We start from the raw sequence: 22,838 nt of genomic DNA, 5'->3' as shown, positions 1-22,838 counted from the left end.
TAACTAAATTAAAAATTATTCACCCCAACACTGTCCCCCTCTTATTCATATTCTATACAGAAAAAGTTTCCATCATTCCTATGAACTGCAGTTAATGGGAGAACAGACTCAGACTCACAATAGGAACAAGCTTTCATAAACAAAACAAGATGTGCTAAAGGGCTGAGCAACAGGTCAACTGCAAAGAATATATAAATGTGAAGTATTATTACTAATCATCCAAACTGTCCAAAAATGGAAAATTCTGTCTGTAAAGTTCTGCATCTCCCATCACTAAATGAGCTCAAGTAGTTCCCCCTAAGGGCAGTGGCAGAGGGAATCCCCATACCAGATGTTCTGACGACACTTCAAAAGTCCCTTCCAACACCAAAGAGATGATAATACTAGAACCTAACTTATTTCTCCAAATCTATTCCCTTTTTGTAAATCATGGATGCATGTTTGTGGCTTGTTCTAATTGTGTCTGAGTGAATTCCAAGAAACTCATTCTTAATAAGAACTTGAAAGCTGATATCTCTTCTTTAAACAATTATAAAATTCCTTGTAAATGGTGGGGGGGGGTTAAGAAAACTTAAGTAGCATAATAAGGTACATACACTTTGTAAGGAAGGAGGCCAGAGTTTATTAGCTGAACCTAATACTTAACCTCCTGGAGTCTCATTTCATCATCTGCTAAACAAGGATCACGATCCAGTGGGTTGGTTAAGAGGATTGCAGAGTTAATATGCCAAACTCCTAGGGCTCATGGTCTGCCCAACAAATGATATCCACTATTATTGCTGTTCTTGAAATAGAGTTAAACAAAGATTCTCTGATGTTCATTTGTGTATGTGTGTGTGTGTGTGTGTGTGTGTGTATGTATATATATATATATACACACACACACACAGAACACCTTGAAAAGAAGAATTATCCTGGACTTACACGAGTTTTTCTTCCAAAGTAGTTTTCATTAAAAATCTTCCTTGATCCTGGAGTCCCAGGATTGAGTCCTGCATCAGGCTCCCTGCATGGAGTCTGCTTCTCCCTCTGCCTGTGTCTCTGCTTCTTTCTGTCTCTCATGAATAAATAAAAATAAATAAAAATCTTCCTTGGAAAGGAGGACATGGTTCTATCTTGGAAGATAGAACTCTTGTTTTCAGTCAGAATGTTAGACAGTGTTACTCATTGTTGAAATAAATCCTTTTGAGTTATGTTCTTGGGAAAATGATATGTGGTCTGGGATGAATGCAGGGATAGCCTATGGTAAAAAGGTCTGTTAGGAATGATCATTCTTAGAGCTCTTGCAACACTCAGATTCTCAAGAACAAGGACCTGTCAGAGTACTTCTCATGCCAAGACAGAAAAATAGGAAAAAAAAATAGTGACACATTAAAATCTCTCAACATAATTTTAACCTGCCAGGTGTACAAGCAGAATGACCACCCAGAGTATTCTTTGGTTAAATGCTAAGCTTTCCCTAAAAAAAAAAAAAAAAAAAAAAAAAAAAAAGAGTTGCAAACTTTTACACACACACACACACACACACACACACACACACACACACACCCCAATAGCATATAATCAGTGTTCTTCAACTCCCTAGAAAACACCATACACATCTAAAGTAGGTCAGCACTCTCTGGAAATGGAACAGTGGATATATAATGTTATGAGCTCTCAAACACCAGAAGAATTTATCTGGAGGTGGAGCTTCTCATGTTAAAATATAAAGTTTTTCCTGAGGTAGAAGAATAAACTGCCAGATTTCTTCAGACTTCCAGAAATGTCTAAATGGTTGTGTTTAGATGTTCTCAAAGCCATCAACAGAGGACTATTACTCCTTAAACAAGTTTGAGGTCCTTGCCTTGGTAATCAAGCCACCTACCTTCAGGTTTTAAAACCTTTCTACCTCTTTCTGATGACAACTTCTCAGAACAACTTCTCACCACTTCTTAGTCAAACTGGGAGCTGATAAAACTAGTCACTCTTCTCCTCTCAATATCCAGAATGCCGGCAGCAGTTGGATTAAACCTAACCACCTGCCTCTTAAATGAGCCTTCCACATCAGTTGGTAGACTGGATTCCAGTGTATCTGGCAGTGAGTCCACAGAAGACTTAAGGAAATGGAGGGAAACACTCTAATAAAACTTGAGAGAAAAGCATTCTTCACTCTGAGCTGGGAGCAGACTAGAGGTGTTCTAGTCCCACACTTCATGTTAGTGATGAGGAAACAAGTTGCACACACCCAGCTTGCTAAAGGCAGAGCTAAAAGTAAAACCTGACACCCAACCTATAGTTCAGTTTTTACTCACACATACACGTACACATGCACATGCGTGCACACACACACACTCAATTTCACTTGAATTTCTTCCTCTTGTTTGATAAAAAGTGAAACCACTAAGAATTACTGTGAAAAACTGGTTTCACAGTTGACTGATTTAATTCCAGGGGGAAAGGAAGGGCTGCCTCACAGCCACCGTGATTACCGGACTCCCATCTAGTCGGGCACATTCATGGCAGACGTGGGAGTGTAGGAGATCCCTGAGGGAGAAAGCACAGGAAAAGAGAAACAAACATCCTATGATTTAACCATGATTCAACCATGGGAAAAGCCTCTATTTACGGAGTGGGGGAGGATGAAGAGCATTAATTGCCACCTTGGGTTTCTTTCCCCAAAGTACTCTAAGACTGGTTTTTCAAGCATGAAGGGGCTAGACAAGCTATGACAGCCCACAGCACGCTTTCTCACTGCCTATCTGTGCCTTACACCCTAGCCACCCAAGACTAGCTCCTGGACCGTGGTCTCCATTTGGAATGCATACCAGGGCAAGGTTTCAGTAGAAGAGGGGAAAAGAGGTAGTACACGAGAAGACAAAAGGTATGGCAATACTATAGCTCTGATGTTTCTTTATCTGTACTTGTCCAACTTTTAGGAGGAAGCTGCCTGTGTAGATGGCAGTGTGGAGCTACCTGTGCGCTCAACTGGGTCTCACCTTGAGTACTGATCCTAGCTCCTCCCTCTTTGCCATTCAAATGACTTGCCCATCTGGAATTACCACATCAGCTCCCCATTCAACAAAACCTTACATTTACACATTACTAGGGTTCTGGGTCAAAACCAATGGTTTTTGTTTTTCTTAATCCTTCTACAGCTCTCCAGCAGGTTTGGCATGGTTGACTTTATGAAGATTTCTAAAGTTAAATTAGGCCTGAAAGAATGAGCAGAATCTGTCCTGCCATATTCCAGAAAGTGAAAATAACATAAATCACTCTTTTTATGGATGTTAGCTATTCATGTATCACCTTCAGTTTTTCCATATTACATATTTAACATTTTATTTAAATTGATACTTTAAAAAACTTGAATATTTACTTTAGTCTCAGTCTAAGCCATAAAAATCTGTCAAATCATGGATTTGAAGTACATGTGCGTTTTTCTAGTTTACATTAAACTTAAATATATAACTAAACATTCTTGAAGTGTATTCATATACCACCCAAAATCATCTCAAGTGTCATCAGTGAGAAGCATCAACTTTGGGGAAACACTGAATTAATCAAAGCATGCTGTGGAGCATATAGGAGACTTTCCAGAAAAAAAGAAAAAGAAAAAGAAAAAAGAACAAACAGCATTAAACAATGTTAAGTGGAAAGGCTTAGGTCAAATTATGCAGACTTTGGCACAGAAAAAAAATAAATAAAAACAGGAATCCATGAAAGGTGGGGATGAAATTAAAGCAAGGCTTAAATTCATCTGCTAAGCATACACAGGATACATCGAAGTTCATAAGGCCTACATTTGGGAAGGCCAGGAAGCTGTTACAAATAATAACCATGCCAGCTAGTGAGAGACTGGAGTAAAGGGATGACTCCAGGAATGAAAGGCTAGAGACTTCCACTTAATGGAAGCAGTTGGACAGAGAGGACAGGAATTCTGGAGGCATCCGCAGGTCAAAGATGGCTGCAGGCTTTCACAGGAGGGACTGCTAATGCTATGGGGAGGCTCAGGGAGTTTGAGAGAAATGTTTTAATGAAAATGTCCAATAAGCATTTAGTATACAATTCAAGATCTCAGATAATAAATAGGATTAGAGTGATTTGGAGTAACCAGCAGAGATAAGACCAACAATTTCATGAAATAGATGTGTACCCCAAGACCCCAAGCAAGGAACAGTGCAGTTCTGCTTAGGAGATCAAGTCTCATCCACCAAGAAGGTAGTGCTAATCAATAACAACAAAAATCTACAAATAGATCAGTTTTCTCAACCTTCGCAGGACATTAGAAACACTGGGGAACTTTAATAATTGCTGGGATCTGGGCTCCACCCCAGACCAATTAAATTCGGATCTCTAGGACTGGAGCATTAATACTTTTACTGAGATTCTAAGAAGTATCAGAAATTCTAGAAATACTAAAAAACTTTGAGCCAGACCTCTTAATCCTGCTGTATGAGAAGCAACCTAGTTTTCTAGATCACTTTCTACATAAATGAAATAAAGTACCTGAATATATCTACAGTGATTTTATCTGCATAGGATTGCAGTTATTTTTCTTTATTCTGAAATCTTTAAAGAATTTTTACCCCATTTCATTCAGCATTTAGTTATTTCAATTAGGAGGACCATTCAGAATATCCAAGCTGAAAAAAGACATGGTATTTATCTATGTGCATATTGCCAGGTTCTATCTCTGTTGTCAATACCTCTAAAGTGGCAGGGCCTCGTAAGATGTTTTTCCTTATATTTTAATCTTTTCTTTACACTTATTTGAACATTGCCCACACCTCATGCTTTCAGAAGTGTTCTTAATTAAGGAAATCTCAGTATTTACTAATTTTCAAAGCTTTGAAAATAAAGCAATGAAAAGTTCGAACAATTTTTTTTCAGTTTTTTTTTTCCTCTTGATTATCTCACACTGGATAGGAAAGGAGTAACCTTCCAAAATAAGATGCCAATCCTGAATTCAGCTTTGCCCATCAAGGGGAATAACTGTGCCTCTTCTTCCTGCACTTGCCCTGAGTAATGATACTTGATATCCATCCGCAATATTTTCTCAGATGTACATTTGAATGGGTAGAGGTAATTCATTCAAATTATCAAATGTACAGATAAGTCTAGGACAGTGGAAAGTTAACCTCATTCTTTACCCACTTAGCAGAACAACTTGTCCCAGGTCATTAAATTCCTTTTTCTTTTCTGTACACATTATGTTAAGGACTTAATATTTTTTAAAATGTCTTTGCTAAGCAATGATAAGGTCTTACATTTACATAAGGCTTAGTATGTGGTAAGAGGAGGAAGAGAGTCCAAGAAAACGTAAACAACCAAAGATCTAAGAACCTGTGGTAAAGTAGTAAATAGCCCATTGCTAAATTCTAAATTAACTGGGAGAAAATGTGCTAAGAAATCAAGGTGTAAGAAAATAGTATATATCCTAGAATATCAGAAAGGTTTTCTTGGAGACCATGATTTTCTAGATCATGAATTTTTCCCCACATCCTTTAAATGCACCCTGTGTCCCTAGTCTCTACCCGACAAGGTGGATGCAGCTTCCACACATGAGTCCTTGTGATATTTGAAAACAGTGATTAGGTCCCCTGGTAAGCTTTCCCTTTTGCCAGCCAAACAGCTCCATTAATGGACTTGTTCCTCTGGAGACCTCCTCCTCCTGTTACCCTCCCCTGAACTCCTAAGGATGTCTACAGCTCTTTCTGAACTTTGCGCTCTGTAGAGGCAAACATGCTATCTCCAGTGAAGTTCAGTCAAAACTGACAGGGAGAAAAATATCACCTGCTTCATTCTGATACTCTTCATGCACATTTCCTGTTGGGATTTTTCATATCTAAGACCCGTTCTGGATTCATTGCTGATGTGCTCGGTGAATTACTAACTGCAAGTTTTTCCTCACAGGTCCTGAAGCCAAGCCGCATGGCCCACTCAAATGCTTATAAATTGTTTGCATCTTTTTACAGGCATCAGAGAACATTAAAGTCCTTTTAATTCACTCTAAGAGTAGCCTAGAAAAAAAAAACACATGGAACCAAACTCTACATAAAATTTCACTGAATACAATACTAGTTGTCAAATAACTTAAGCCTTAGAGAATTAATCCTATTTGAAGATTTCAGAAAGTTTTTAGGATTATTTTTATAGCAAACTGACACCTTCAAGAACTTTTGGTCTCCTAGAGGATTTCTAAAGCTATCATTGGGGTACCCTTACAAAATTGACAAAACCAAGCCATATTCTCTAGAAATGTGTCCTTTATTATAAAGACTGGTTTTCATTTGATGATTGGGGGAGGGTAACTGGTATTTTTATCATTTCATCAGGAAGCAAAATTCACACTACATTTTACATGTAGACAGAGATTTGGCAGGATGAACAGAAGAATGGAAGTTTCTTCAAGCAAGAGCCAAGCCTTCACAATCTCCAACAGCAACCCAAACGGTTTCAAGACTGTGTGGGCAGAACAGAAGCCTGTGGGATGGCAATGGGTCAGAGCTGCTTAACGAACAGCGTGAAGATGACCAAAGTTGAAATAGGAGCCAAAAGTAAAGATAAAAGGAGAAGTAGCAGCATATTGAGGTAAGGAAAGTAATAGTTGTCAAAATGATGAAGTTACAGTCCAGAGCTAGGAACCAATGGTGGGTAGTAGAGAATGATTTACAGAAGAGATAGAGTAATTCACAGAAACTTGCTAGATTAGAATTCTCTTGCTAGAGTAGAATAAAACAATGAAGGGCATAGTAGCTTAAAAAAAAAAGTTTCCCATGAGAATAATTTTAATATGGATATTTTCTAATATTGGCTTAATCTAAAATTAAGAAATGCTTTACTTTCAGGAATCCTGGCTAAGTGAGCTAAAGAGAAGGTCATGTGTTGAGAAGAAAGCAGGATTTCTTGGGATGTCTGGGTAGTTCAGTGGTCGAGTGTCTGCCTTCCGCTCAGGACAGGATCCCAGGGTCCTGGGATGAGTCCCACATGGGGCTCCCTGCAGGGAGCCTGCTTCTCCTTCTGACCTCTCTGTGTTTCTCATGAATAATGAAAATCTTAAAAAAAAAAAAAAAAAAAAAAAAAAAAAAAAAAAAAACAAAGCAGGATTTCTCAACTTTGGGAGGACATTAGAATCCTTTGCAGAACTTTAAATGAAAACACAAGTCAAACCCTTTATAGTCCTTCAGCAAAACAAAACAAAAACTAAAACAGTAACACTTTCTTTTCAGTTTAAACCTTAACAGGGAGTCATTACTAGACCTATGGAAAATGACCTCTCTAGTTTTGTTGAATTTTTCTTGAGAGTTTGAACCTTAAGACATCTTCCTTCCCTTACAACTTCCTTGTAATTTTCATTTTGAATGTTTTATGATGTCACAGTGAACTGCTTCTTCACTATTTCTATACTGAATCAACAGTTTGATTCCCTATTCATATGATGTCCCCATTGAGAAAGACATACTAATTTCAAGAACTGCATGGCTAAACAGTGTCAAGTTCAAATTTCCCACCACTATCAACAGATTGTGGAAAAGAGAAAAATACTGATTAAAATACTAAAATGAAATTACTGGTTGCTGGGAAAAGCATGACTTTCAGAGGAAAATAAGATGCTTTGCATGAAAATATTCCTGTTAAAACATATTTTTAGGAAAATTACACCTTTGTTGCCATATGACTGATGATCTAGAATTCACATTTTTTCTGAAACCAAATTTAAATATCAAAGTTTTCTCTGCAATTCTGAGATAAAGTTGCCTTTAAAATATTCCTGCTTTCAAAAAAGGATAAGAGACCAGGAAGTCTATTTTCTTATATCTAAAGAATATTTTTAAATTTTCTCCTATTGATACTTGTCAAATGCTTCCCCATGTGTAAAACTAGAATTTCTGATTAGTTGCTATTGAATGTTAACCTAAAAGTTAAAAATACATTTAAACATTATAATACAGCGAAAAGGGGAACTATTATAGAATTGGGGGTGTAAAAATAGCAAAAAAAATTTCAGCCTAATGAATGGGAAACACATAATTGTTTTCTGTATCACTAAGTTTTTCCAAACTGTCCTCCCTTCACTTTACACTACATAGATTGGTAGCTCGTGTATCCCTGGTGACTTAAAAAACAAGTTTGATCAATTTTACTCAGCTGAGTATTTTCTTTGATTCCCCCAAGGATGAGCTCCCTCTTCTCACAAGAATTTGATCAGTACATTTCTCTGCTTTTGTGTTTCTATCTTTGATCAAGTAATTACAGTACTTCCCTGAACCCAACTATCCTTTCAAGTAGCACATCTTCCAACATAGCTTTCCAAGCATCCTGCTTACCTTTCCCCTCTCTTAGAATCCTAAAGCCACAGCCAACGAAAAAAAAAAATGAAAAAAAGGCTTCACTGCTTTGTTAAAAATAGTCATCCTCTATATTCATCATGGCAATCAGATTTAATGACAACACAAATGTTGTCTAGGAGTTAGTGCCTTGAGGAGGAGAAGGGACTTCACATTTACTGTGGGTTGACTCTGTGCAAGTACTTCCTACATGTCTTAATCTCCACACCTTTCTACTATGCCATGCCTGAAAGGAGATCTTTATGTTATGCCTTATCGAGTACTCCTTCACGAACCAGGAGGATACCATGATCTGCTGCAGGAAAGAAAGGGTAGATATACACTAAATCATGGTCATTGGCAAACTTCTTTAAAACTCACTTGGTCACTAAGATCATAACACATAGCAAAACAGTTACTAGAAAAGTTTATAGCATAAGCGGGTCTCTGCAGCACGATTCTTAGAATCAGGCTTTGCCAGCCCTACAGATAGATTTTTCTATTTCAAAAGTAAACTTAAAACACCTACTATAAAGTCCTTTCAGATTAAATATCATCTGTCCTACTCCACAGTTGCTTTTTGTACAAATCTGAGAGAGTTAATAGATATAGGACAGCTAATGGAGCAAGCCATTCACACTCTAGGAATCTAGTGCATATCCCTGATTCTTCCACCCTAGAAGTTGTATATTCAGTCCTTACAGCCTCTAACATTAAATTCACATTTTATTGTATAGCCCTTAACTTCTCAAAAACACCCCTAAGAAATCGTCTTTGAAAGCCATTACCATAATTGCTATAACACGTTAAGGTTGATAGCTCTATTGCTCTGTGCACCAGTCATAAAAAGTTCCATGTAATTCAAGGCTAGAAGACACTGCTTCTGCACAACCTGTTCCTTCCCCCCTTAAATTCCTCTTTCTAGTTGGGAAACTGGTCAACCCTGAGCTAAGCTTGAAGCTGAATCAGAGAAACCAAACACTTATTTTTACAGAGAGATTTTTTCCTTGATCCCAATTTTCTATTTATATTTAGCCCAGCTGTTTAAAGTTATCTGGAATTACAAACTCTCTTAGATCCTCTGTTAGGACAGAGGAGTCAGAACATAGGTAAACTTAATAAACAAAGGCTCAGCACTTAACCAGGTTTATGTAACTGACATAGTTGTTTATACTTGACAATTTTATGAAAGTACACATTCGAAAATGCAAACCTAGGTCACTCAGTCTTCAATTACAAGTCCTTCCTGGTCTGCCACAGGTTTAGAATAAAGTCAAAGTTCCTATGTGTCCAAGTTCTAAAGTCCAAGTTCCTGAGGCCATTGGAGGCACACACCTCCTATTAGCAATTAATCCCTGCCCTCTAAAGGTTCTGTCGCCTGAATGCTTATCTCGGGTCTTTGGGGATATGGAATCACATGGTCAGTCAGACAAAGAAAGGGCCAGAAAGGGACACCTGGGTGGCTCAGCAGCTGAATGTCTGCCTTCCCGTGCGTTTCCCCCCCCCCCCCCCATTTAACCTGGCTCTAAGAGTTTCCTGCAGTTTACAGAACCCAGGTTTTTCCCACATCAGAGTCTCTGCACTTCTCAAATATTGCTCTACCCAAAGCATTCATCATCACCCCTTCTTTCACACTAGGCTGTTTAGAACCCTATGGTTTCTTCAAAATCAGTTATAGTTTTTTTTTTTTTTAAGATTTACTTGAAAGACAGAGATAGTGAGAACAAGTGAGGAGGAGAGGGAGTACCAGGCTCCCTGCTGAGTAGGGATTCCCAATGCGGGGCTCAAATCCTAGGACCCTGGGATCATGACCTGAGCCTAAGGCAGATGCTTAACCAACTGAGCCATCCAGGTGCCCCTCAAAATCAGTTCATCCTACAGGAAGGCTTCCTTTCCACTCTTTCTGTACATTCTCAGATCTGAGAGATGCATACATAGTAAAAGAAAGCACATGTCTGCTCAGTCTGCTTACTTCAGTTTCTCCCATCACACTAAGCACCATGAGGGTAGGACAGGGAAAGCAAGAAGATGAACATTTAAACTGAAGGCAGGAGAAAAAAAAAAAACACATGGCATCAAGAACTCAGAATGGTTATAAAATTAAGACTTCTTTCACAAAATACACTAGCAGAAATTTATTCATACAGAGGTATCCTGGTTTATTGTAAGATGGGTTTATACTATCATCAAGGCTTTGAAGATGTAGGATGCATATGAAAGCTACAAAAAAAAAATTATCCTGGGATCCCTGGGTGGCGCAGCGGTTTGGCGCCTGCCTTTGGCCCAGGGCGCGATCCTGGAGACCCGGGATCGAATCCCACGTCGGGCTCCCGGTGCATGGAGCCTGCTTCTCCCTCTGCCTATGTCTCTGCCTCTCTCTCTAGCTCTGTCTCTGTGTGACTATCGTAAATAAATAAAAATTTTTAAAAAAATTATCCTACTTCCTAAGCAAAACTTTCAAATATGCCAATGAAAGTAAACACAGAGGCTGCTTTGATTAAATATCTGAAATTTTATAACTGATCTGATATACATAAAAACTACTCATAAGGGAAATACATGAAAAGCATAAAAAAGACTTTCAGACCAGGTGGTGGTATGGTGGCAGATACCCAAAATCCTTCCTAGAAAGGAAAACCAAGACTAGGGAAAGATCCTATCCTGGGGGCACATGGGTGGCTCAGTGGTTGAGCATCTGCCTTTGGCTCAGGGCATGATCCCAAGGTCCTGGGATTGAAACCCACATTGGAGCCTGCTTCTCCCTCTGCCTAGGTCCCTGCCACACTGTGGGTCTCTCAGGAATAAATAAATAAAATCTGAAAGAAAAAAAAAATCCTACCTTGGAGATCGTATGGTCAAATTCCAGAGGCAGATAGTGAATCTAACTTAAGCAGAACCTTTGTATAGGATATTAGATGGATGGCTGTCAGAAACTTTAGAAAACAATCATCAGGTAAGTTTTCAGAAGTGACTGAGAATCACACCGTAGAATCAAGCTAGGAAGAAAACGGCAGCTTCGTCATCAAGCACCTACCTGCAAAACTTGGAAGCTGACACGCCCTAAACAGGAAGCCACCACCAAATTGGATACCCCAAGATAGCATTTGCCAGCAGAAGCCTCTCTTCTAAATGACAAGTGCATCTGAATGAGAAACCTAAGTCCCATCTAGAACTCTAGCTGAGAGTATCTAGGAAACATATTTATCTTTTCAGCTCCTACACAGAGAAAGGCACACTAGAAATAGGGGGAAACATATCTCAAGTTGGTACCCCAGATCATCCACAAGCAGGCGGGTGCCTCCTCAACATAGCATGGCAAAAACCTCAAGGATTTTTGCTGCATGTAATAAAGATACTAGTTTAAAGGGCTCAACCATATATACAATTTTCCTTCCCTTAAGTGTAATAATGGGACACAGGAAATAACTCAGGAAATCCTAGAGGGAAAAAATAAAAATACTTCTTAATTAGAATTGATAGGGCTAGAGAGATTGGCACCTCTCAGCTTGGTGTCCTGTCACCAGCACATACAAGGGCCAGCTTACCTCATTCAGAGAAGAGTCCTGGTCATATCCAATAAAAACCTACAGTGGAATGTTTTCTGATCTTGTTTCTCACCAATGTAGCAGAATTTTCCAACTGAAAATACACTCTCCTAGAGTACAAGAGCATTTTTTTTCAATTCATACAGTAATTTTTTTATTGGAGTTCGATTTGCTAACATATAACACCCAGTGCTCATCCCATGAAGTGCCCCCCTCAATGCCCGTCACCAAGTCACCCCATGCCCACCCAACTCCCCTTCTATTACCCCTTGTTCATTTCCCAGAATTAGGAGTCTCTCACGGTTTGTCTTCCTCTCTAATTTTCCCCCACTCAGTTTCCCTCCTTTCCCTTACAGTCCCTTTCACTATTTCTTATATTCCACATATGAGTGAGACCATATGATAATTGTCTTTCTCTGGGTGACTTATTTCACTCCGCATAATACCTTCCAGGTCCATCCACGTCGAAGCAAACGGTGGGTATTTGTCGTTTCTAATGGCTGAGGAATATTCCATTGTATACATAGACCACAGCTTCTTTATCCATTCATCTTTCGATGGACACCGAGGCTCCTTCCACAGATTGGCTATTGTGGACATTGCTGCTATGAACATTGGGGTGCAGGCATCTTAGTCTTTCACTGCATCTTTCCCCAGCAGTGCAATTGCTGGGTCGTAGGGAAGATCTATTTTTAACTCTTTGAGGAACCTCCACACAGTTTTCCAGAGTGGCTGCACCAGTTCACATTCCCACCAACAGTGCCAGAAGGTTCCCCTTTCACCACATCCTCTCCAACATTAGTACAAGAGCATTCTTGATTTCTACCAACAAGGTAGGACTGGCTCTAGTAGCAATATTCCCGGATTGTAAGAAACATGGCCCTAGGACAGCAATTCCAAGTAACAAAACTGTAGAAATCATGTTTTCTGGGAGATATATTTACCTTCCTCTCCACCCCACTCAGACTGATAAATCAAGGAAAATTTAACAGAATTCAGTTAAGCACCTCAACTCCTAAAAGGAAAGGCCACTAATAGCCCTGTAAATACTATTTTGAGGAAACTGGAGTCAGCGACTGATCTGTTCCAGCTCAATAATAAACACAGAGGGAGAAGCAGCCAAAACAAACAGAAGAGGGGGAAAATAAGTCAACCATTCGCATCACCCGCAGCGACATTAAAGAAAATTAATGAGACCAAAGATACAGAAAGAATACACAAGACTGGAGATAAAAAGAATACTAACGTTAAGTGGGGGGAAAAAAGAACAACATTAACAGTATAGTGACATTTTAAATGGCACTAGAAACAGCAAAGATCAGATCCAACTACAGAAAATAAACTGCGGGGTATCTTTCAGAGTTAGACTAAAAAAGCTAACAGCAAATGAAGAAGATAAAATATGTGAAAAAACAGCCTCGCTATTTAATATGTGAATAAGTGGTCATTTAATAAATGTTTTTGGACATCTTCGTACCTGGCTTAAACAAAATGTAGTACATACAAAGAAGATTTTCGTAAATTGAGGAAAGATTCAAGCAGATAAAAAGAGCTTACAGTCTACTAAGAAAAGTAACAAAATAATGAACCCTTGGTTACATCATGGGGAGATATGGGGGGGGGGAGAAAAAAAATGAGGCTGTCCCTGAGCTTTTCTTTTTTTTTTTTTTAAGATTTATTTATTCATGAGAGACACTCAGAGAGAGAGGCAGAGACATAGGCAGAGGGAGAAGCAGCTCCCTGTGGGGAACCCGATGTGGGACTCAATCCCAGGACCCTAGGATCATGACCTGAGCCAAAGGCAGACGCTCAACCACTGAGCCACCCAGATGCCCCTGTTCTTGAGCTTTTTAATGAGCACAATACATACAAGGAAACAATGGAGCAATTTGTATGAAAATTTCAGGGGAAAAAACAAAAAACTGTGAGCCAAGAAAGAATTAAAAAAAAAAAAAACCCAGAACAAGAACCAAAAGTAGACTCAAATACAGAGAACTAGTATTTGTCAGAGGGAAGGGGGTGAGGGATGGGTAAAATAGGTAAAGGGCATTAAGAGTACAAAGTAAATAAGTCACAGGGATGAAGAGCACAGCATAGAGTTCATAGTAACATTACAATGTTGTATGGGAACAGAAGGTAACCACTTATCTCGGTGAGCTTCCTATAATGTACAGAACTGTCAAATCACTAGGTTGTACACTTGTAATTAATAGGACATTGTAGGTCAACTATAATAAAAGAGAATTCCATGGTACTGAGAGTTCTTCTCATGTAAAGGCAAAAATATTCCCAGATATACTCCCTCAAATTTTTACATACCACTCTTGCAATCTTTGTGGAAAAAAAAGAAATATTTCAGTCGACCCACCAACACAGCAAGTTACAGATTTCAAAGACAAACTGCAATATTAAAAAAGAGGCAAGTCAGAGAACACTTCTCCAAAACAAAAAAAAAAAAAAACCTCGCTCCAAAGATCCAAAATGGAGCTTTTGTAGCCACATGCAAGAATGGGGAGTACGCGATCCTTAATTTTCTTTCAGTGAACTGAGGAAACAATTTCCTTACACACTCAGATATTTTCAACCCATTCATTCCTCATCCTAAGCAGCTGGCATTCATCTTCATAACTGCCACCTCATAAATACATAGCTGCTACCAGGACAAATACCACTCCTTACACATCCATGAGGGACAAGGCAGTGAAAAAGAGACCTTTCTGATGTGCAGGACTCTCTTTTTAGTCAATCTTTGGGGTGCCTGAATGGTCCAGTCAGTTGACTGTCTCACTCTTGATTTCAGGGCTTAGAGAGATCTAGCCCCACATCATGCTCCGTGCTTGGCCAGGAACCTGCTTAAGATTCTCTACCTCTCCCTCTGCCCCTCCCACCGGCTCTCTAAAAAAATAAAAATTCCTCCCAAGGAGTTCCCCAATAGTATCTTATTAATAGTATCTTATTGTCAGTATATCTTATTGGTCAGAACTAGGTCATATGTCCTCGCTAATGGAATAAGAAGAAAATATTTGTCACTTTCAGATGATCTCAGAGTTGAAAAGGCAGCTGTGAACCAAGACCATAGTGTCCACCATCAGGTGAACATAATTAGTTAAAATCAGGGACCCCTGGATGGCTCAGTGGTTGAGTGTCTGCCTTCAGCTCAGGTCCTGGTCTCAGGACCTGGGATCGAGTCCCGCATCCGGCTTCCCACAAGGAGCCTGCTTCCCCTCTGCCCATGTCTCTGCCTCTCTCTGTATCTCTCACGAATAAATAAAATCTTTTTAAAAATAATAATAATTAGTTATAATCATTGTAAAGTTCTGCAAAACATTTGTATGCTAGTTCTTAAAAGGTTTTTTTTTTTTTTAATTACACCCAGACAAAACTCAGGATATACCAACAAGAAAGGGGCTTACGGGGGTGGACGGGAAAGGGTGGAAGTCATGACAAGCACTAAAACTTAGGAGTAAAAGAGTCCCTTGCCTTTGTTGATAGGGAGCCCTAGCTACACCAGAAGGGGAATCCTCACCCTTGGGAATTATTAAGGGATAGGGCAGTTATCTAGATCCTATACCTGTTCTAGATCCTGTACTCTTCCTGTTCATTCAGGGTTTCCCTAACTCCCCACCCACTCTTCCTTCAGGCAGCACCAAAACACCACCGCCACTTAAGAACTTGAGCCACTGAGCTTATGCTGTCAGTTTTTCACAAGTACCACAAGCAAGTGAGCTTCCTAGGGAGGGGAAGAGATAGGGGGGTTAAGAAGAGGAAGCACTGCCTTCAGTAGAGATGGCCCATCAAGTAAGCAGTTTTGAAGGACACAAGCAGAAGCCTTCTAGAAAGTGGACTTGTTTCCCAGCTGACTCCTGTTAAACAGGGTAATTTTCTGTAGAAAACATCACCTTTACCCTCTCCCGTGCCCTGCCTGAAGCCCTTAAAAAAACCTCCATTTATCCATCCAGGAGCCTGACGTGAGGTTCATTCCGCTCTTTCCACTGCACGAACACCCAGTGAGAAGGTCCCAAAGGCAGCCCAGGAGCTCAACCACGTTCCTGTCTAGCATGATCAGCAACTACTTGAGTTCTTCATCTTCCCTGAGAACCACTGCCTCCTGTTTCTGTTTCTAGAGGTTTCTTACCATGTGTGGAACAACTCTCCCTCTTTTCTACAAGATGGAACAGGACAGAAAGAAACAAAAGCTCAAAAGGTGCTCAAAAAAGCATCTCAGCTCATCTCTGCCATGCCTTTACATCCTGACCTCCCACATGCTTTCTCCTCCCTCCTTACCTGCTATTAGCTTTACCAATTCCCACATGGTCTGCTTCCCATGTGACTACTTCAGGTTGTTGAGAATGGCAGTCTCTGGTGGAGATATAGGAGATATATGTACCATCCCATGCTGTGGATGGTAAGGAACTTTCTCTTGGGAACATTTCTCTCCACCTCCAGAAACCTGCTTCCCTGGTGATTTCATCATTCCCCCATATCTGCTGCACCTACTCCAGAAGCTTCCCCAGGTCCTCCTCCTTCCTTTGTGGCTGTACACTGTGCCATCCACTGATTAGCAACTGCTAGAGGAGGTCATCCAGAGGATGTGAACCCTGGTTGACCTACAAACTGAACCTGGTCAATAGGAGGCTCCGAAGCCCCTCCCCTGGACTTGAAATGCACTTTTTGCCCACCCTTCCAACAGTAGGAACTGTTTTGAGGACGCAGTCTTGAGAGAGCTACGTGTTGTTGAGACCACCTGAAGAGTAGGGGCCACTGAGCACTGTTAGAACCTCTACAGAAACTTAAGATTTCTAAGGAGCCACAGGAAAACTCCTCCTCTTGCTGCCAACGCCTCTGGCAATCCACGTTTGTAAATTTCCTTGCTAATTACCAACCTCAGTGCTTGCCCTCTTTCTCCCATCTCCCCTTGCCCTCCCTTAAAGGGGACCAGTTTGTGAACCAGCAGCAACTGTTGCAGTTGCTTCACCTGGTAGGGCAGAGGGGACCAAGGAGCAGGAGAGGCACACACAGAACTCCCAGAGCCACCGGCCAGGAGAAATAAGCTAGACCCTACACAAGTGGAGAAAAAGAATACAAGTGTGGGGGACACTGACAGGAGAAACATCCCATCCCCCCTCCCTGCCTGCTGAAGCCAAACCTCACCCAGGTCACAACAGCCCCTTGTCCCTTCCATTCCTCAAACTCCTGTTATGAGGCCTCTGCCCCAGTAAATCTACTTAGGTGTCCATACCTTGGCCTGGAACAGGGTAGGAGAAGCAGGCCATTCTTATGAGAGAGTGGGTCTCAGACATCAGTGAACATCAGCACCACCTGGAGGACTTGCTGGGCCTGATGGCAGAAACTACCGCCAGAGTTTCTGATAAAATAGGTCTGGGTAGGGGTCCAGAATTTGCATTTCTAACAGACTTTCAGGTGAGGCTGTTGTGCTGATGCAGAGAACACACTGAGAACCGCTGCTCTAAGCTACCTGGCTTCTTTCACCTTCCTGTCTTCTTCCTTCCAGATTCTAAGCACTCTTCTCTGAACCCACCCTGTCTTATTCTAAAGCTTAAGCAAGTTGTTCACCACCCTTGAAGGCTGTTTTGTAGAGCAGTTAAGAATGACCAAGGTCTTGGTCGCCTGGGTGGCTCAGTCTGTTAAGCATCTGCCTTCGGCTCAGGTCATGATTTCAGGGTCCTGGGATTGAGCCCTGCATTGGGCTCTCTGCTCAGCGGGGAGTCTGTTTCTCCCTCTCCCTCTGTGATTCTCTCTCTCTCTCTCTGAAATAAATAGAATCTTAGAAAGAAAGAAAAGAATGAACAAGATCTGAAGATAGCTGCATTTGAGTCTTGTTTCTGCTATTTATAAACCAAGACCTCAGCCAGTTCTGAGCTTCTCCATGCCAAGGGCTTTACCTAGTGGCCTGTAGACAGTGTGTTCCTCATCATTGTTATTGGCATTATTGTCAGAAAAATCTTTTCAGATAAGACCTTCCCTCAATCTTCTCTTCATTATGCACCCTCATTTAATCTCTCCAATGGTCCTGTTGGAGTCAGGCAACTGTATGGTTTTTCAAGACCCCCAGTGATTCCAATGCATAAGTTTTCAAAACCATGAGGTAGACTGTAATCATTTCCTACCTCCACCAAGTGAAGAGAATCCCTGCCATCTGCCTCCCCTTGAGCAGCCACCACAACATGGAACATCAGTGACTAGAAGCCAGGAGGATCAACTACATTCCTTCTTTCCTCTCTTAGGCAGAGGACTCCTTGTCCAAATTTCTGAAATGCTTCTGCTCTGAGATCCTGGGGTCTCAAAGTGGGGTCAGCACCCCCCCCCCAAGTAACACCATCCCAATCAAGTACAGAAAGTCCAAGGAGAAGGGAAATTTTTATTCCTTTGCTGAGTCATGGCCACTTATGCCCATGAGTTATGGGAATGGAGAAGTGTCCAAGCTCCCTAGTTACAAAGAACACTACCCTCTCAACTCCAATGTACCCCCTTCACCTCAGAGGAGCAGAACTCTCCATTTCTCTGGATTCAGGGAAAAGCATCTGATTGGGGTAAGCTGGACCTCGCTGAGCACCGGCAATGGTTGAGCAGGAAAGTGTAGGTGTCTGGTAGTGGAAAAGAAAAGAAACATCAAGGAGACACAGGGGCAGGCATCGTTTAGAGGTTAGGTTATCACTGAGGTAAAGGAATCCTACCCACAGAGCAGAAAATCCATGTAAGCCAGGGCAAAGTGTCAGGGTGATGGAAACTAATGGGAAAGCCCCCAGCTACTACTGGGATCAAAGACTCTTACTTATGGGGTTCCATGACGCTTTCTGAAATGAGGCAAGTGTTGGATGAAGCTGGATTTCCTCCAACTGTCTGCAAACCAACATAATTCCGAAATGGGGCTGGAGCCTACCCAAGTGCTGCTTTCTGAACTTCAAGAAGTTTCCCTCCTCTTGTCTCCTAATGGGATCAAATAGATCTTTTCTTTGGACAAATAAGGAAAAAGAATCAGTCACACGATAAGTGGCAAAGCCAGAAACGAATTCCAATGTTTTAATTTCAAATTAATCTTTCCCACTATGCCATATTTCCTTAGTCTCTAATTCATCTTCCACCATCTCTAATATTCTCATTTCCCAGCCAGTCAGCCAAGCCAAAGAATGAATCCTTACTCAGTATAGCCAGTCTCAAAAAGCCCCATTTCCCAAAACAACTTTGAGTCCCATTTTCTTTCTCATTGGACAGCCTTGAGTTCTTCAAAGAGAAAAAAAGAGAAGAAAAGAAACTGAAGGAGTTATATAAGAGGAAAATAGCAGGAGTCGCTGGTTAGTGTCATTCTACCTTACGAATTTCGAAGATTTTTCAGCGTAGGGCCTCCTAGGGCCAGCCTGGTTACTCACTAGTTCTCAATTTTGGCTCCACATTAGAAATGCTTGGGGAGGTTTTAAGATTCCCCTGTACCCAGACCAATTAAATCAGAATCTCTGAGCAGGAAACCCAGACAGCAGGATTGTTAAGGTTTCCCAGGTGATTCCAATGTGTAGAATCACTGCTCTAACAAGCCATATGTTAGCTCCTCTTCCAGATTATAAGGCTGCTCAGCTCGGGTATAAGCTTCCTCGGTGAAAAACAGCTGTGGATGAGAAAGGGCAGTTCTTTGGCAGCAGTGTAAACAGCTAAGCTATTCTACTACTATTCTAGTAGAGAATAAAGTCACACTAACATTTTAAAATAAAGCCCCTAATTTTATTGGATTGAACTTTGCTTCTCTTCGAGATTTTTTTTCTCTTTCTGTTTCATAAAATTATAGAGCTAAAGCAATGATGCTAATGGGATCAATGCTGTTCATTATTAAGGGTGGATGTCAAACTATTTCTTAACAGTCTTCAGTAAATCTGTGGAGTTAAAATAAACTAAACTATGTTTGCTCTCTCCATCTGTCTGCTAAGTTAACTGCCTGACCCATTGGTTCTTCTTTTCTACTCCCCCAGACTAGCTCTTCCTCTTATCAAAGCCTACCTAAGAAATCATCTGCATGGAAGAAATCTGAGAAGACTTTCTAAGAAAAGCATTTACCTAGTGTTTACATATTATCACCTCAAAATACATACAGCTTGTATGTTAATTGGCCAGGACCTGGATAGTAGAAAAGAATTGGGAAAACCACTCAAGAAAGGAGAAAACACAGAGGTAGGATACATTAACATATGTTCTACAAGGCCACGATATTACTCTAGAATCACTTAAATATATTGCTGAGCATTTCTCTTGGATTCCAGGTAAGCAAATGTGACTGTAATTCATCTGTGTCTTTATAAATGAGTTAGAGGCACCACAATGTAATAAAGAGCAGGAATTGACATTAGATTCAAATCTGATCCGACACTGGTTGTTAGCCCTATCTACGTCTATGGGAGGAGCTTCTCAAGATCCCTTAGCCTCAGCCTACTCACCTGTAAAATATCTCCCTCACAGTGTTGTTTTAAAGAATAGTGTTCATGTATGTAAATACCCACTACAGTGAATGGAAATAATAGGAATTCAATAAGTAATAGTGGCAAGAAGAGAATAATCATGGCAATCATATTTGTAGTTGCTATTGTTAGTTATTGTTATTGGCACATACCAACAGAGAATTTGTTAGCCTATATTCCATATCAAAAGCTCTCACTCTAGGGGTGCCTGGGTGGCTCAGTTGGTTAAGTGTCCAACTCTTGATTTCGGCTCAGCTCATGATCTTGGGGCTATAGGATCAGTCAGGCTCCATACTCAACACAGAGTCTGCTTGAGATTCTTTCCCCCTTTCCTTTCTCTTCTGCCCCTCCCCTGCTTTCTCCTTCTTTATCTTTCCCTCTCAAATAAATGAAATCTAAGAAAAAGCCCTCACTTTATTCTGTTTTTAAGTATTTATTAAGTAAAACTTAATAAACTTGACATGAGAAAAATTCATAGACATGCAACTGAAGCTTACAGGTTTTTTTTTTAATTCCTTTAATCAAGTCCTTTAAATTTCTAGTTCTTAGGTACTGAAATGACATTAGCCAGTCCTTAAATCAATGAGACCAGTTTAACTAAACGGTCTATGGTTTTAAAAGCAATAAGAAAAGAAGAGATAAGTCTATACATAATACAGTATACATAAATGGAGAAATGAGTATAAAATGAAAGATTTTGAAATCAAAAGAGACTCCTTGCCAAATATATGAAGAAATAACTCATTCCTTAGCAGAGTGTTTAGTAAGGAAAATAATGACCAAACACAATCTTGGCAAGAAAAACCTGCTAGTTGTGAGTGTATTGGGCAAATTACCAAGCAATGCATAAATTATTTTCTGGATCAAAGGAAACTATTAAATACCTGTGTGGCCTTAGGAATGTTTCTTAATCTTTCTGAGCATCAGTTTCCTCACCAGTAAAATTGTGATGATAACAGTAAGTTGTTTTGTGTGTGGAATTAATGAGCTGATGGTTCACGTAAAGCACTTCATATAGTGCCTATCGCTGTGTTGTCTATCACTTTTATCTCTGAAGCTAGGATTAAAGTGATTTAGTAGAAGAATTTGAGGACCTATCAGAAAATAATGATTTGGCTAATTTCCAATACCTGATCCCCCCACAAGATTAGAGTGAAGTTTTAAGTATCCTCACTTATTCTTAGTTTGTCAAGTAGTAATTACTAAACATAGGAAAATACTTAACAGGAATTCTTGGTTTTCATCAAGCAAGCTAGTTAAGGGATGACACCTCTTACCACTTCTTTTTCCCACAAAATTTTTGATCAGAAAGCTGTGTTAAAGAATTTTTAATTCCTAACAGTGGGAGATTCTAATTGGTTATTCTAATTGGTGATTCTAATTGGTTATATGACAATCTAGCTTTGTCATATCTCTGAACATTTGGGAAATGTGTAGGAAGTAAAGGGGAATAAACACACGCAAAACATGCTACAGTGAAGTCTGCCTGTATGGGGCACTCATCCTAGGCAATGACACCGCAGTCTTTGCAAAGAGTATGGCAAGCCTCTCTTTCTTATACATTTATTTTTTTTTTCTTTCTTATACATTTATTCATCAAATATTTCTTAAGCACTTAGGAACAACTGTTACAAGCAATACCAAAATTTCATTGGTTTTACACTACATGATTTAGTTCTCATACACAAGTCTGATCAGGTATTCCTAGTCCACAGCTTTCACTCAAGGGGTGTCAAAATCCCCTACATTTCCATTAGTGTCTGTGCCTTGTCCTAGAATCTCTTCAGAATCTACTGGGTGCTCTACCCTCAGCCAGACAACAGGCAAAAAATAAAGAGACTGTGGAAAGTGGAATGCCTGATGCTTAACAACCTCAGCACAGAATAGAAACCTATCACTTCTGGCCAAAGTGTGCTGGCAAGAACTGGTTACATGGTCCCACTTAGGGGCTGGGGAAGCTGGGGAAAGTAGCTAGGTAGCCATTTCCCAGAAACAATTCCATGCTGTGGAAGGGGAGTGTGAGTCTGTGCTGCTCAGTGAGCTATCACTGCCATAAGCACCCAGGTGCTGAGGATAGACCAATTTAAAAAGATAAAAATCCCTTTCGTCATGGAACTTAGAGTCTAGTTCATTCTTACTCCAATAAGAGGCTCCCTCCTAAAAGCTCAGTGCACTGAATTTCATTTTATCAATTTTACCCTCATCTCTGTCTACACTGTAGAACTACAGGTCCCAGAATTCCTTTCTAGTATCACTCAGGGTTAGATTCTACCAATGAGGCATTCACAAAGATTTCAAAAAGAAGCCATTTTTCTCTGCAGCAGCTGTTTGCAGACTGATGAGATCATTGTTGGCAGCACTCCTTAGCTTTCAGCTCTTCTCCCAGGAATCACTTGCTATCAGCAAGCAGCTGAGATCATCAGCAGAAGCTTCCAGTGGATCCAGCCATCCTCCTGAGAATAACTCATTTCAGTAGTCCATGCAACTAGGATCACTGATAGTGCCTCTCCTGCAATCCTTTC

At 40.3% G+C, this 22,838-nt stretch overlaps 1 long non-coding RNA gene across 3 annotated transcripts in view; it reads left to right on the top strand.

Moving 5' to 3' along the window:
* Positions 1-22,838, top strand: part of LOC129521154 (uncharacterized) — a 90,539-nt gene that overhangs the window by 33,920 nt on the left and 33,781 nt on the right. For 2 of the 3 annotated variants that reach the window (XR_008666776.1, XR_008666774.1), the window contains exons 3-4: positions 2,760-2,863; positions 6,318-6,573. This is a non-coding gene — a long non-coding RNA (uncharacterized LOC129521154). Of the gene's footprint in view, positions 1-2,759; positions 2,864-6,317; positions 6,574-19,833; positions 20,681-22,838 lie in introns of those variants that run through there. The other variant, XR_008666775.1, reaches the window with a different exon arrangement.

Source organism: Nyctereutes procyonoides, unplaced genomic scaffold (genome assembly GCF_905146905.1).
Source record: "Nyctereutes procyonoides isolate TBG_1078 unplaced genomic scaffold, NYPRO_anot_genome, whole genome shotgun sequence".
NCBI lineage: Eukaryota > Metazoa > Chordata > Mammalia > Carnivora > Canidae > Nyctereutes > Nyctereutes procyonoides.
The sequence above is the reverse complement of the archived record's forward strand: the minus strand, read 5'-3'. Positions and strand labels throughout refer to the sequence as shown.